The 15,463-nt window shown below is 37.5% G+C and overlaps 1 protein-coding gene across 3 annotated transcripts in view; it reads right to left on the reverse strand.

Annotated features, from left to right (window-relative positions):
* The window catches only part of Nkain2 (sodium/potassium transporting ATPase interacting 2), a 979,120-nt gene that overhangs the window by 882,471 nt on the left and 81,186 nt on the right, over positions 1-15,463 (reverse strand). The gene's annotated exons all lie outside the window — the stretch shown is intronic.

Raw genomic sequence — 15,463 nt, forward strand, 5'->3', positions numbered from 1 at the left:
CAATTTTATTTTCTTTAGTTGTTCCTAACCAGTCTGAGATATTCTTCTGCTTATGAACTTAAGATTTGTTTTAGGTGTATACAGAGAACAGCTAAAGGAACAGTCACCTTCTCACATGAAACTGTATGTATTCAAGCCATTAAAGCAGGGCAAACTTATAGAGAAAGCATTTTTCAAATTTCTGCATCCCTTCTGGCATGTCAACAGCCAAGCTTGAAAAACTGAACTCAAGGGTTAACAGGTCTGCCATTATTGTTTGACTAGAGTGAAAAAAAAAAAAAAAAAAAAAAAGGAGACAATGATCTGGAGAGAGAAGGAACATCCATCCTTTACCCACTGTGCAAGATTTCTTAGAAGACCTATGAAGAAACTAGAGAGAACAAATGTTCTTATTTCCAATTTGGGGACTCTGGTCTGTGAGGGGGCAACCCAGGCCAGGGACTTCTCTGCTAGATGCAACCAAATACTGTACAAGGAATCACTGTGCTGAGGGTTCCCTGCCATCAGGAAGCCAAGCCAATGGAGGAGCAGGCTGGAAGAGAGACATCTCCCTGACATTGAGCCCTGCTCAATTCTAGTGGGTTGTAAATTACTAACTGATTATCAAGGACTCCAGTAGAACTATAAGGTTACCCCAGAGAGGCCAGGTCCTTTGGTATGTTGAGTATTGTAGGTGTGGGCTAAACAAGAACCTGCCGAACACCAGCAGACCTTTTTTCTTCACCAGCACTGGAAAGGTTCCTAGGACACACTTCCCTACGTCCTATAGACCAGGAAGCCTTCAGGAACACTAGCAATTTCAGGGAGAGCTAGCTGAGAGACTGTTGTTCACATCATCAGGAACCCTGAACTTGAGATTGGCCTTCACCTGAAGGCAGCTTTCCCCTTTACCAGTGGACGGGGTTTGTGAAGATCTTATGTTCTGTGGATAAAATAGAGACCAGTTTTCAGGTAAAACTAAAATGGTTTGTGAGGTAAATTATAAATCCTGGGGTTAAACTAACATACCATGGTACTGAATAGATCACACTGTGATTACGAATTCTAAAAAGAGAACAGAGAAGAGGGGATGAGAAGAAGGAAGATAACAAAAGGGAGAAAGAAAGTGGGGGTGGGGGGTGGGGAGGAAGGTGCAAGAAAGGAAAGAAATAAGAAAACATTTGCTTACCAGATAACAGGATTGGAATCAGTTAAGTCAAGAGCTTTCATGCATGCCTCTGAATCAGAAATCTGGATTCAAATTTTAGCCACAACTAACTAGTCAGTATCTTGGGAAAAGTCAACTGATCTACCTAAACTTCAGTTTAGCAATATGCAACATAGCTATCTTGTAGCTTTTTCTCACAAACACAATGAATTAATGTGTATTTAATGAATATGTAACAGAGTTGTTGTTATTTATAAAGTTAACTCCTCATGGAGGGTGCTAAGTGGCAGGCTCTTTAGTCAGTTAAAACTCTGGAGTATCTGGCAGTACAAATTGTGAGTGGTAAATGGGAGAGGGGAATTTCTAAGCAGGGTGGAAGAAGAATTTGACACTCTGAGAAATTATAAGAAATCAGTCAAGGAGCAAGTGGTGGGGCGGGGGGCGGGGACAGCAGAAGGAGCCAACAAGCGGAAGCAAGCCACAGAGTAAGGAATCTGACCCATCTCTGCAAACACAGATCTTTCACAGCATCTGAAGATCTTAGTCTGAATGGCTTAATCTGAATGGGCCTCATATGAAATCAAGAAAGGTTTCCAGAGTTTATGAAGGCAGCTGACAGGAGATACAGAAGTTCTACTGGATGCAGGAAGAAGCCCAGAGAATTTGGCCCTTCCAGGCCATGGGATTGGAGGCTACCCTAATTTGAAAGTCACTCTGAGATGCAGGACTGGGGCCTGGCTGAGGTCTACAACTGGGGTTTACTTATGTAAATTGATTTCAACAGATGGGTGATGATGACACCAATGAGAATTTTCTAATAAGGGCCAGACTGATGGATTACATAAACTCGGAAAAAAATGTGCTCCTTAACATTAGCAAGCTCTTCAAGTTTCTAGTTATGTCTTGGGAAGAATTGTGAGCAATAAGGAAACATGACCAAAAGAACACCATAGAAAGATCACCCCAATGGCATTGAGAAAGACTAAGAAGTCTATGGCAACTGTTTAGAATTGACCTAAATCAAGGAAAGCGAGATAGGAAGAGGAAGGATGAGATGTGCATCAAGGACAGTAGGAGATGGTCAGTCTACATGTCCTGAATCAAGTAGGATGGCAGAGGTTCCTGCTAGGTACCCTGGTACTACTGAAACAGGCAGTGTAGGGTGGGAGGCAATCTTAGGGACTGTTGAAAACAACAAATTGCATAGTTTGATTTTCAGTGTTCTATGAGATATGAAGAAGGAAGTAACAAAAAGAGGCAGAATGCAAAGTTGTAAAGTTTCAGACTTATTACATCAGAAACTACCCTGAAGAAGTATATTAAGAAGAAGAAAAAAAGGGGCTGAGGTCAAAACTGAAACTTAAGAAAACTGGCATTTAAGTGGTGGACTGAGAAAAAGAAGCCTGCAAATCAGACTGAAGCCACAGCTTTCTAAGTGCATAGCCTTGGGTAAGACATTCTGCCTCAGTGAACTTCAATTTTCTCAACTTGTAACTTGAGGATGATAATGCATAGTTCACAGGACAGTTAACCATCTTGCATGGCCATGTGGACACTCAAGTTTGACTAAATACAATAATTCTTAAATCCTGACTTGAAAATTTCTTTATATTATAAGTAAATACATTAGTGATGGAAGGCGTAAAGTTCCAGAGTAAAATGCATTTGTATTCATTACTTGACTTTGGTTAATTTATTTAACCTATGAGAACACATCTTCTAAGCTGTAAAACGGGCATAAATGTCCCTGTCTCTCAGGATTCTGTTGCTTAAAAGCAATTACATTAGTAGCACATCTCTCCCCATATCTGCAATACAGCAGGTACTCAGTAAGTATTAGATCCTCCTCCATTGCATGTCTTTATTTCTTAAGTATACTGTCCCAGACATAATACAACATTTCCTTAATGACTCAGGGTTATCGTTATGAACATCAGTTAATGTAACGTGTCTGAGATGCAGACGCAGTTGCAAATGTAATACAACATCAGGTGAAATGAACCACTCATGTAACACACAGTTGACTTGCCTAATTTTGTCATATGCATGATACTGAATCTGCAGCAGCTTGAGATGATTTACCAGGCACACAGAAAAAATGTGAACAGCTGCCTTTCTGAGATTTGATATCATATAAGGGAGACAAACAAATGTTATAGTGATTCATCAACCTCTCAAGTCCAACGCTTGTTTGTTCTCTTGCAGCTAACATAACTTCCTTATGTGTCTGCCCTTGTCTTTTATAAATGAAGTCTGGAATCTGTGTTGTACCACGTTGTATTCTATAACAGCCCTGCTCTATGGCATTTCCATTCGTTATCTTGCAATACTTTTGAGCTTGAGCCTCTCTAGAGGCTTACACTGCTAATTCCTCAACCCAATCACAGTCTCCTTTGTTTAAATATCCACTTTTCATGCCGTTATGACTCTTCCATGGTCATGCCTCTAGGTGAGTGGCCCAAGAATCAGGACCAGATGGATGGACAGCTGATGATTCATAGCACATGACATAGCCTGTGGGGTGGTCTGAAAGGGAGAGCTAAGTCAGTGTTATTCTTTGTTTTCAAAATGTATAAAGAGACTAAAACAAGAAACTGTGCCAGTCAGTAGTGAAGTCATGGTGAAATATACTATATGCAATCCAGTGTTTGAAAGGACTAGAAAGATATGGAGAGAAGGAGAATGGAGACAGCTGATGATGGACAGATTATAAATTTGATATGCAGAGAAGGAGAGAGAGAGGTCTGAAATAAAAAAGAGAGAGAAGAGAAGGTTAACAAAGGAGGCAGCAGAACAGGAGAGGGAAGGTGAGGAGAGGGAATGAGGGAGAAGAAACACATCGATCCCTAAAGATGCCCACTCCTGGTCTCCGTATTACTTTAAAATATATTGTCCTTTTTTTCCTGAGCTGAGATCTTTTCTTTCAGTCAACTTAACCTAATAGATACATTAAAAGGATTTCAAAACACCTCTGCATATGCTGCCTCAGTAGAGCTCACCCTGTGTGATGTGCTGAATTGCAATGGTTGTCTAAGGCTTTTGACAACCCTGGAGACAGTTCGGGGGGATCGCCACCTCTTTCTCCACCTTTTCCTCTGTCCAGATATCACATTGTAAAGACCTGAGATTTCTTGATGGAATCACAGTTAACTTCCCAGGATTCTGGGCCTTATCTCGTCAGAAATCCCACCATTAGCAAAAGTCCCTCTGGTCAAGTCTTTCTACATTGTTGCTGTCCCTCCCTGCCAAATCTCCTTTTATTTCTATGCTTTTCTTTGATAGCTTCTGCTTCCACACCTTCCTTGAAGATTTCTCAATTTCACAAGTCCAGGGCCTATCCAGGTACCATCCAGAGCACCTTCTCCAGTCTTCACAACCTATACTCCTCTTCGCCATTTCTGTTTCCCCAAAAAAGTAATGGTTTCTAGAATTTGTTCACTTATTCTTGTGTTCTGAGAGATTCTGAAAGGCTGCTATGATTCAGAAGGCTAGGATGTGAGCAGCTAGACATTCTACCAGTGACAACTAGCCATCAGAAGGGCTTGCCTACCCTATGGAGCAGCATAGGCCTGGCTCTGTGGTCACTTGGTCAGCAGCTATGGACTGGGATGCTCAGGGCTAATGAGAGACCCCAACAGTGCTCATTTCTGAGACACCTGGAATACAAAACACTAGAAGGAAAACAACAAACCAAAGACAGAACGTAGAAAGTGAGGTAAATTTTATGCTTATATTTAAAATATTAATACTTTTAACCTGAAAACATCAGGCAATACACTGTACCACCCAGAAAAAAACTGCAAAATTTGTTGGGGGGAAAAAAGGTAAAAATTAAATTTTAAGAGTACATGATTGTATTCTTCTCTCAATACCACCTGTCTCTCTCTGGCTCTAAGGGACCTCACCAAAAGGGAAGGCCAGAAACCTCTATTTAAAAATCTAGAAATCTAGCCTTTTGTGGAGTTGAGGCCACCATGGTAAAATATGCCTACCCTATTTGGGATAATCCTTGTTGGAATTTTACAAAGAAGATAATGGAATGAGAACCAAGGATTGATTATGACCTTATCACATTATAGCTCTCTGTTTCTAAGGTTTCATTGGAAAATTTTATTTGAATGTTTGAACAAATTCTAAATAAAAGGGTAAGTGATGGACTTTGCCCTACCACTAGGCAGCCACATGACACTGGAGGACCATTTATCAGCTGTAGAAATCATTACTTAATCCTTTTATAGGAGTAGATCCACCTGACCAGATATGTTATCTGTTAGAGCTTCAATATTCTATAATATTACATATTTCTTTGGTTTTCAGTACAGTAAGAAAAAAAGTCTGAGCTGAAAGAACCTTTTAGGGGATGTTATTCTTTCACTAAAGAGCTTCAGTAAAATAACTGTAAAAGTCAGAAAATTTTGTATACAAATTATTCAAAAACAGACGCAAGTAAAGGTGCTCTATATTCAACATATAGTCAAAATTCATGTTGCTATTTTCCATGCAACATCATAGAATTTTAGTTTATTTTGCCTTCTGCTTGTTAACCACTTTCATTTCACAAGCAATACTAGAAGACTGATCTCAGCCAATGGTTAGTAGTTAAACCTGAGGCAAAAGGCATCTGAAACTTCCACTTACATATGATACTACAGGGATAAAGATAGGCAGAAGAGCATGCTGGTCAGACAGACTTAAGAGGCCTGCATATGCTGGTCTGTACAATCCCTACCATACCCTACACAAGGTAACAGGCTTAAATATTAGATAAAAATTTAGACTGGTTCCCCCTCCACCACCCCTTCCATGAGGGTAATAAGGAACATGGAATAGCACTACTCTGGATTGGGGAAAGCCAGATAGTAATTATATCATACTTTGTTAGGAATTATATCATACTTTGCAGCCAGTGCAAGGTACACAATGCAGCTTGACCTATCTATGTTCAGTCTTTATTGGCTCCTCATTATTTGTCTTCACCTTTTAAGAACATCTGGAGAAGGCTCTCTCTTTTACTTTAAGAAAAGGAGCAGTAAGACCAGTAAAGTCTGTCCTGAACAGCTGGCTGTTCCAAAGGAAATGAAAGGTCATCTGGTTTGGTGAGGAAGGCTCATTCACCCTTTTATACAACTTAACAGGGTCCTGCTTCATGGAGGTGAAGGCTTGATAACCAAAACTTAGGCAGTTATCTTCGTCTCTATTTTTAATGCTATTTTATTTAATTAAAATGATAAACCAAGGAATATGGACTTGGCATTTTCTTCTCCATTCCAGCCTCAAACTAGCCGGAATGTTGACTGATACCTTTGGAAATTAATACTAAAACAAGAAATACATGGAAACATGCACCTCATTCAGCCTTATGTTTACTGCTGAAGCTCATAATTGTGCTTATATTTGTTTTATAGAAATGGCTAAGGCATGTCATTTTATTAGAAATTTATATAGCTAAAGAGACTAAGTTTCCTATGAAGAACAAGCAACAATATTTGGGCACTGGTCTTTGGAAGTTAGAAAAAAGTATAGTGAACTATATTAAACCAATACTACAAATGTGATGCTTCCTTACCTTGTTCAGGAATACAGAGAAAGAGTGAAGAAATCAATTACATGGTTCTCATCACTTATTGAAATGATCAATGCATGTACTGCTTTTACCTATGATTTTAATTTAGGCATGGCTTCCAATTCATAATGATTAATCCTCAAAGCAACAGTATTTAGAGGTCGAGCATTTCAGAGACAATTAGGTTATATGGCTCAACCCTTGTGGACAGAAGTAATTCCAATACAGAAGGATGCAAGGAAAGTAGGTAGACCTTTTTGCTTTTCTGCCCTGTCCACACACCATAAGGGGATATCTACATAAAAATGGCACCATCTCTGAAGAACAGGCTTTCATTAAGTCACTGAATCTCCCAGTGCCTTGTTCTTGGATTTTCCAGACTTCAGAACCCTTAGAAATAAATTTTCCAGTCTCAGGTATTTTGTTGTAGCAGCATAAATGAACTAAGACAGTGAAAAAAATTTATCTATACACCTAGGAACAGAATTGCAAAGTGATACAGTAACTCCATATAACTGTGAAACTGTTTTTCATAGTGGCTATAACATTTAATCTTCCATCAGCAAAGCATAAAAATTTCAATATGTACCACATCCTCACCCACATGTGTTACTTTTATTTTAACAGTAGTCATCCTAATGATTATTTTACATAAGACCTTTAATATAAATGAAGACTAGTGATTGTATACTGCTATGGTCTGGATAAGTGTCCTCCAAAGGCTCATGAGTTAAGCCCTGATCCCCAGAATGGAAGTACTGGGAGGTGGTAGGATCTTTGAGAGGTGGTGCCAAGTGGGAGATCTTCTGGTTATTGGAAATATGTCTGTGAAGAGGACAGTCGGACCTCAGCCTCCTTCCCATACTTTCTTTCACATCCTAGTCATGAGGTGAATGGGTTTTACCTCCCACTACCACAGTAATATGCTGCCTCATCAAAGGCCCAAAAGCAAGAGGAGCAACCAATCATGGACTGAAACGTCCAAAACTGTGAGGCAAAACATACCTTTTCTCTTTATGAGCTAATTATCTGAGGTGAGTAAGTAAGCTGATTACTTAGCCCACATACATGTCTTCTTTCCTCATTTCTAAATAATTCCATTTTGCTTCGTTATCAACCACATTCATAGGACAAGATGGTGACGCTGATTGGTCACCCAAGTATCTCATGGTAGTCTCCATGACTGATTTTGATCCAGAACCAATTAACTATGACAAAAAAAGTTTTCAAGGGCTTGAAAGATCACTTTTCTCTTTTAACTTCACCCTCCACCCCCACAATAAATGGAGGACCTGCTATGCCAGTTTTTGCTGCAGCCATCTTATAAGAGCATGAGGAAGCAGCCTAAGGACAATACTGAAACTCTAGTGACAACAGAGCAGGAAGATGAAAAATATCCTTACCCTTAATGACATAATCAAGCTAAAATCACTTAAACCTATATTTGAATAAGTAATCCAGACAAAACTCACAAAAACTTTGACATCTTCTCTACCTATTGATGTCATTGTCTATGAGATAATAAATTGTTCTATTTTTTAAGCCAGCGTCAGAGAGGGTTTCTGATAACTGAGGCCAGAAACATCCAAGTTGAATTTCTGTGATCATAGCAAGGAACTTCAAATATGAAGCAGGAAATGAGCTGAATCATAGAGCACAGGTATATTTTTACAATGAACAGATATAGATGAATGGCAGGCCTTACATAGAGAATGTGCTGTCTTGGTGGCTTAAAATGAGTAGCAAGAAAGAGGAAACCACCCCCAAATTAAAGGAAATTAAAATATCTGAAACACTGATTCTATGTCCTGAATTTGTCTAAAGATTCACAGATGAACCAGAATCCATTTTAAAACACGTGAAAACATGGAGAAGAGAAGGCATGAATCATGTGCCCCCTATCTCTAATATATTCCCAAATTTGAGTCAATTTAATCTTTTACTTGGTGACTCAATCAGTGCTTTATTTAACCATGTTCTCCTTGTATTATTTCAAAGAAAAGCCTTAAATAAGCCTTTCCTTTGAGTCCGTTTTACCTGAGATAAATTGGACATTCATTTAAGATATAGGATGATAATATTCCTCACTATCCCACAATTCTTTTCTTCCTTTTCTGACTTGCATTCACTCATTTTTTATTCATACAGAGACAGCATGCCCATGTCACTATTATCAAATGAAATGTGGAGTTCATTCTTTTTTCTCCTCTAATACTTGGAACAAATGCCAAGAAACCTAAATTTGGGCAAAGCAAGATGTTTACTCTCAGCAGAATGAATTTAGTTATCTTCCATTTCAGGTCATTCTGAAGTGGACAAAGGCAAAATATAATGGCGTCCCTGAAGTCAATGTTAGTGACTTAAGCAGGATACCTCACTTAGAATATGCTATTCAGATCAATTCACTTCACGTGTCAACCCCCAGTGCCCCCCCAGGAAGCACTTAGTCTAATGACATGATGAAATGCACTGTCATGGGATGCAATAGAAGCATGAAAAGCCAAGGTACAAATGACTCTTCTGAAATGTTCTGGCTTGGATTTATGATGCACAGGTCAAGCATCACTTTCAAGGCACTCAGAAAGCATTAAAATAGAGAAAATAGTATCTCTTCTGGGTCTTATCCTTTCAATGCCATTCAGCAGATTGTTCTTTAAGGCCAGCTCTACACTTGAAAGTGCATGATCCAACTCACCCTTCTGTAGCTGCTGTTTCACTCTCCACTCTGTTTTAAAGCAGCCAGAGCTGAAAATAGCTCAAGAATGTGAAGGCTGCATGACAGTGCAGTTGCCATTTCAAACATGCACAGAAAATGAAACTAGAGTCTACTTTGCTAAAGTGTGAACAGTCTCTGAGTGAAATGGTTAAAACTACCCCATAAAATATTCTCTGCATACCGTGGTCATTAAAAAGGAGTAAATACATAACATTAAAATTGAAGGTGTATAAATTGATGGGATCATCTGACCTTCACTTAGGTAAAAATAAGTCTTAAAACTAAATTTAAAAAAAAGTCAGTTGTCACTTAAATTTGAAAAAAAAAATCTTAGATTAACTTATGCTATCCTGTAAAAACTTCAATATTGATTTGATATTGTTTACAGGATATGCCAATAATACTACTCAGGGATTGCTGTTGGGAAAGACAAAAGAATGAAAATACAAATATACATATGCTAAATTACAAAGAACAAAACTTAATCATTGTCAGATTTTTAAACAGAGCTCGGCATTCTTCCCCCCACATTCCCTCTGTACACTTTCTAAGACTTAAGAGTTTCATAGTTGTTATTTAAAGTGTATTTAAAAAATAAAATCAATAAAAAAAAATAAAGTGTATTTGAAAGTTATCAATTCAGGCTAGGGTTGGGTGTGGCTCAGTGGTAAAGTGCTTACCTAGCACATTTGAAACACTGGATTCAATCCTCAGCACCACTTACAAAATAAATAATTGAAAAAATAAAGGTATTGTGTCCACCTACAACTAAAAATATTTTTAAAAATTATCCATTTAAAGAAGGACCAATTTAAAAGTATTTAAACAATAAAGAATATAGGATGCCTTTTACCATGCCTGGACTGAAGATATTGAAGACATCACATATTACCTCTGTTAATCTTTAGAACTCCTGTGATATGGTGCCTAGGGTTCTTTTTATTGAATTAGTATTGTAAAAGCAAACATGGACAACAATATTACAGACACACACACTTAAGAGATAATGTGTCCTCTTTGTCTACATTGCTTTTCCTCTTGATACTTATATTAAGGAGGATTTATTGAGCATTTAACTTATCCCAGGCACTACTTTATATGCCCTAAAATATTAGCTCATTGACTCTGCATAATTACCCCCCCAAAAAAATAAGTAGTATTCTTAACCTCATTTTATGTATAAGGAAAACCATGTACACCTAGGTTAAGTAATTTGCCCAAAATCAGAGCTCATAAGAAATAGGACCAAAATATGAACCAAGAAAGTCTGGCACCTGAGCTCATGGTTTTTATCACCATGCTGTTGAAGCACTTAATTTGCAGCTTGAGTGCAGAAGGAAGTGATAGGTAATAGAACAACAGAACAAAAATCTAATTCTAATTTTTTCACTAACTACATCTGACCTGAGGCAATCTCCATAAACCTCTGGACTTCTGATCCTTCATTAGAAAAATGGAAAGTCTTCATTAAGATTTTTGTCTTCCTCTAAAATTCTATAATTTAGAGCTTTTGACTTTAGATATATTTATAATGATTAAAAACTTGAGCAACAGAGGGCCCAACTCTGGGCACGAAGAGACTAGAGATATCAAAGGAATATCAACATGGACACCACATGACCTGTTTCAGAATCAATGCCCTTTTAATTGTTCCAGCTTTCACCAATTATTCCTGATTTTCCATTCAATTTTAAGGTTGAAAATGACTGCTCAATATGAAGATAAGTATCCTAAGGCAGTGTTAGTGTGAAGAAATTATGTGAATAAGCCACATGCTAAAGTGACAGCAGACAAGAGAGAGCTTCTTCATAACCATGGGGACTAAGCATTTCATATCTCAGCACAGAACTTGAAAATGGATAAAGTTAATTCCACCAGATGCCACAAATACAGAACCATCATTACAAGGAGCTTAGAGACAAAGTACTGAACTGCCCATTTTTCTTTTAAATGCCCACTAGGGATAGAAAGTAGTTAATGTAATTAGTTAATGAACTTCTGTGTAACGCTAGAAAGGAATATAAAGATGATTCAATAACTAAAAAACAGTCTAACCAGCTTAGTTGTTCATTAAAACTATATCAAAGAATTTTGCATTCTGACTATTATAATATACATATTTTAACATATGAGCTCACTGAAGGGAACACCAATTTCATAGATATTTGCAATAAATCAATACAATCTGCATCACAATATATTGTCTCAATGAAGCAAAATTAATGATCTCCCACTGTGCCCTGTTATTAAGTTTCACTGACTTAAGTATTTTCAGCAACTTTTTTTTCCACCAAAAACATGTCTTCACAACTACCAAACAGCTGGTCGATACAGTCAATGGAGGAGTCATTTTAATTTAGGCACCTGACAAATTGTTTTACTGTTCTGAAAAAAGTCACCAACAAATTGATTTTTCTTTTTACTAAATTGATTGGCTGTATTTGTAGATAATTTCATCAAAATTAACTTTATATACTTTCTCCTTTCCATTCCACATGTTCTAGATAGATATGTAGGTTTTATAACTTCCTTGAGCTTCATGTTCAAGTTTCAGTTTATGAGGAATTTTCATAATTCTCTACAATTAACATGCTTGTAGGAAATTCATAAGCCCGGGGTGGGGGGGTGGGGGGGTGGCAGGCCATCTTTATTTTCCCTCCATGCTTTTCCCACGGAAAAAGACTTTAGATACTAAGTTATGTGTATTTCAAGTCCTTGTTTCTCATTAAAAAATATGTACTGAGTATGTTTCAGTTCTTTAATATTCTTCAAAAACATGATTTTAATGGCTAAAAAATATGACTTGATGTGAGTGTAATATAATACTTTTTGAGTACACAGTTATAAACAAATCATCATGTATATTTTTATTTATATTGAGAAAAGAGTCTTAAAACTAAAATACCTTCATTCAAAGGAGTGGACTTTTTATGGGTATGCTAACTTATGCCACACTGTCAGCTGGAGAGGTTGTGTGGACATTCACTTTCATTAGCTCCTCTGCATGTTCTCCATTATCCCTGGGGAGTACGCTTTTGTCCTGGCCAATTTGATGGGTACAAAGGATATGATCTTCCTATCTTATAGTGACTGAGTTTAACTTTTTCATCTGTTTACTAACCATTTGTACTACTGCCTCTTTTTCATAAAGCTTTAACTTTTCTACTGAGAGCCTTTTTGTATTTATTTTTATTTTGATCATTGCTCTACTTTAACTAAATTTTTCTCTGTACATTGCCTAGTGCCACTGAGGTACCATAAATTAAAAGTCAAGGAAAGAGTATTCTCCCTTTCCTACTACACTATTTCTTGCTTCCTTCTTTTCTTTGTGTGCAAAATGTGATATTCACACTAAGAGATGATGAACTGAAAATTACCTCTGATTGGAAGGCTAAATTAGTCTACAAAACTAATAAAAGCGTAGTATCAAATAGTTCAACAGTCCAAAAATCTCCTTGTGCTTCATTAGAATGGCTGCTTCACTGACACATATTTCTCTCAAATACAGAATTTAGATATTCATTATGACTGCTCTTTACACTGGGTATCCAGGTCATTCTCCTATCACATTAACCATTTACATCTGAATATTTCCAAGATAAATATTAACTATTTCCAAGCTAAAACTTTCTGAGAATATTAGAACATACAAATCTGAACAATGGCAAAAACTCCATCCTGGTCATCTTTTTCCTTTTCTATAATGATGAATCAGAAATTATTAAAACTTAGAAACTGCAGAGGAAATATGAGAATAACTGATATGAGATAAAGACCAAAGCTATAGGAGATGAAAATTTTGTAGCTACTACTCAGAAGCAAATTTTATATAAAGCTACCCTGTAATCCTATTATAGGCCAACTGTTATTGCATGCAATCTGATTAAAAAGTGGGATCACAACTGAACCTGTTGACATTGTTCAGACAGAGAGACCTCCAGAGTACAGAGCTTTGGATAAATATACACACAAAAATGCTAATACATTGTTACATGAGTAAATCTATTAAAAGACACAAAATCTACAAATTTAGTTTAAAAATATGAGTACATTTTAAGTAAATTATCACTGTCTTCTGTCATATAAAACTGGACCAAATTTTGTGAATTAAGGTACTTAAAATTGTTTCCTATTTGTTTTACTCAGCATTTTCAACACTGTAACTTAAAGACATAACAAGAACAATTTTAGAGGAGGAAAGATTTGTATGTTTGTTTGTTTTCACTCATAGTTTTAGAGGTTTCAGTCAATAGATGGCTGACTCCATTTTTCTGTGCTTGAAGTGCATAACTTGATTGCAGAAGGGTTGGGCTGAAGAAAGCAGCTCAGGACATGACACCATGAAGCAGAGAGAGACTCTGCTGACCAGGAACAAAATATAAACCCCAAAGGCATGCCCTCAGTGACTCACCTCCTTCAACTATACTTTACCTACAAATAATATCCAGTTGATCATAACCAGTGGATTAATACACTAAGTGATTAAGTTATTTAACCCAATCATTTCACCTCTAAACCTTCTTGCATTGTCTCACACATGAGATTTTGGAGAACACCTTATATCTAAAACATAACATTCCTCTCCTGGCCCCCCAACTCCATGGCTATCTCACAATGCAAAAAATTTGTAGTCCATTTCCAAAAGTCCCCACACTCTTAATAGTTTTAGCACTCCCCAGAAGTACAAGTCCAAAACATTCTCTGAGACTCAAGGCAAACTCTCAACATGAGGCTCTATAAAACTTGAAAGAAAATTACATACATCCAACATGTAAAAGCACAGAGTAAACATTTCCATTCCACAAGGGAGACAGAGGGGCATAGAAAGAAGGGATGGGACCAAAGTAAGACCAAAATCCAGCTGGGTAAACAAATCCTATACCTCCATGTCCAGCATCTCGGGGACATGGCATTGTGATGTTTTCTCCAAAAGGCTTGTGTAGCTCCACCACTATGGTTTCGCTGGTTGCAGCCCATATGGCCTCTCTCTTGGCTTGTCTCTGCTCAATTCTTGCAATTTTCCTTGGCAAACATTCTATGGAATTGGCATCTCTTAATCCTCAGGGGTCTCCAGTGCTGTTTCAGCTTCCTTCTCACATTTCCATACATCAATCTCTCTGGCATCTTTGCTATTGTCTCTGGCTGAAGTATTTGGCTTTTGTTTAGTGCCTGTAAAGTCTTTAATAACCACAATTTCCTTATCCCCATTTTTACTCCCTTTTCTTGTCAAACTCTAAATTTTCCAAGTCTTTGTGTTCTGCTTCCTGATTCTGATTATTACAGTAAACTTAACTAAAAGCTTCCATCAAAATCCATGCTACTGCCTGAATGTTATGCTGCCTAGAAATTTCTTCCACCAGATTTATTTGTCCATCACCTTTAAATTCAGTCTCACAAAAAGTCTCAGGACATGGGCAAACTGTAAGCAACTTTTAATCAGATGTAACATGAATGCCTTATGTTCCAGTTTCCAATAGAGTCCTGCTTTTCCTCTGAAACATCTTGAGCTCAGTCTTTCCTGTTCACAGTCCTAAAAGGTCTTCTGGGATTCCACCAAAATTGCCCAGTAAGCTTCACTTATTACACTGTAAAACTTTTCTAGTTTGCATCTCTGAACTTTTCAAAATTCCTCCCACAAATTCCAAAACGCTCCAAAAGCTTTTGAATCACGTGGTCAAATTAGGCACAGGAGAAATCCCACTTCTTGGTACCAATTTATGTTTTTGTTAGCTTTTGTTGCTTCCATGCCCAAAAAGACCTGACAAGAACAATTTTAGAGGATTAAAAGTGTATTTGTCATTCATGGTTTTAGAGGTCTCTGTCCACAGATGGCTGACTCCATTGCTCTGTGCCCAAGTGAGGCAGAACATCATGGCAAAGGGTATAGTGGAAAAAAGCAGCTCAGGACATGACCACCCAAAGCAGAGAGAGACTATGCTGACCAGTGACAAAATATAAACCCCAAAGGCATGCCTTTACCCAGTTAATCCTTATCAGTGAGTTAATGCACTAATTAGATTAAGACTCTCATAAGCCA

This window comes from Marmota monax, unplaced genomic scaffold (genome assembly GCF_021218885.2).
Source record: "Marmota monax isolate L192 unplaced genomic scaffold, Marmota_monax_Labrador192_F-V1.1 WCK01_AAM20220418_F8-fsc00198, whole genome shotgun sequence".
NCBI lineage: Eukaryota > Metazoa > Chordata > Mammalia > Rodentia > Sciuridae > Marmota > Marmota monax.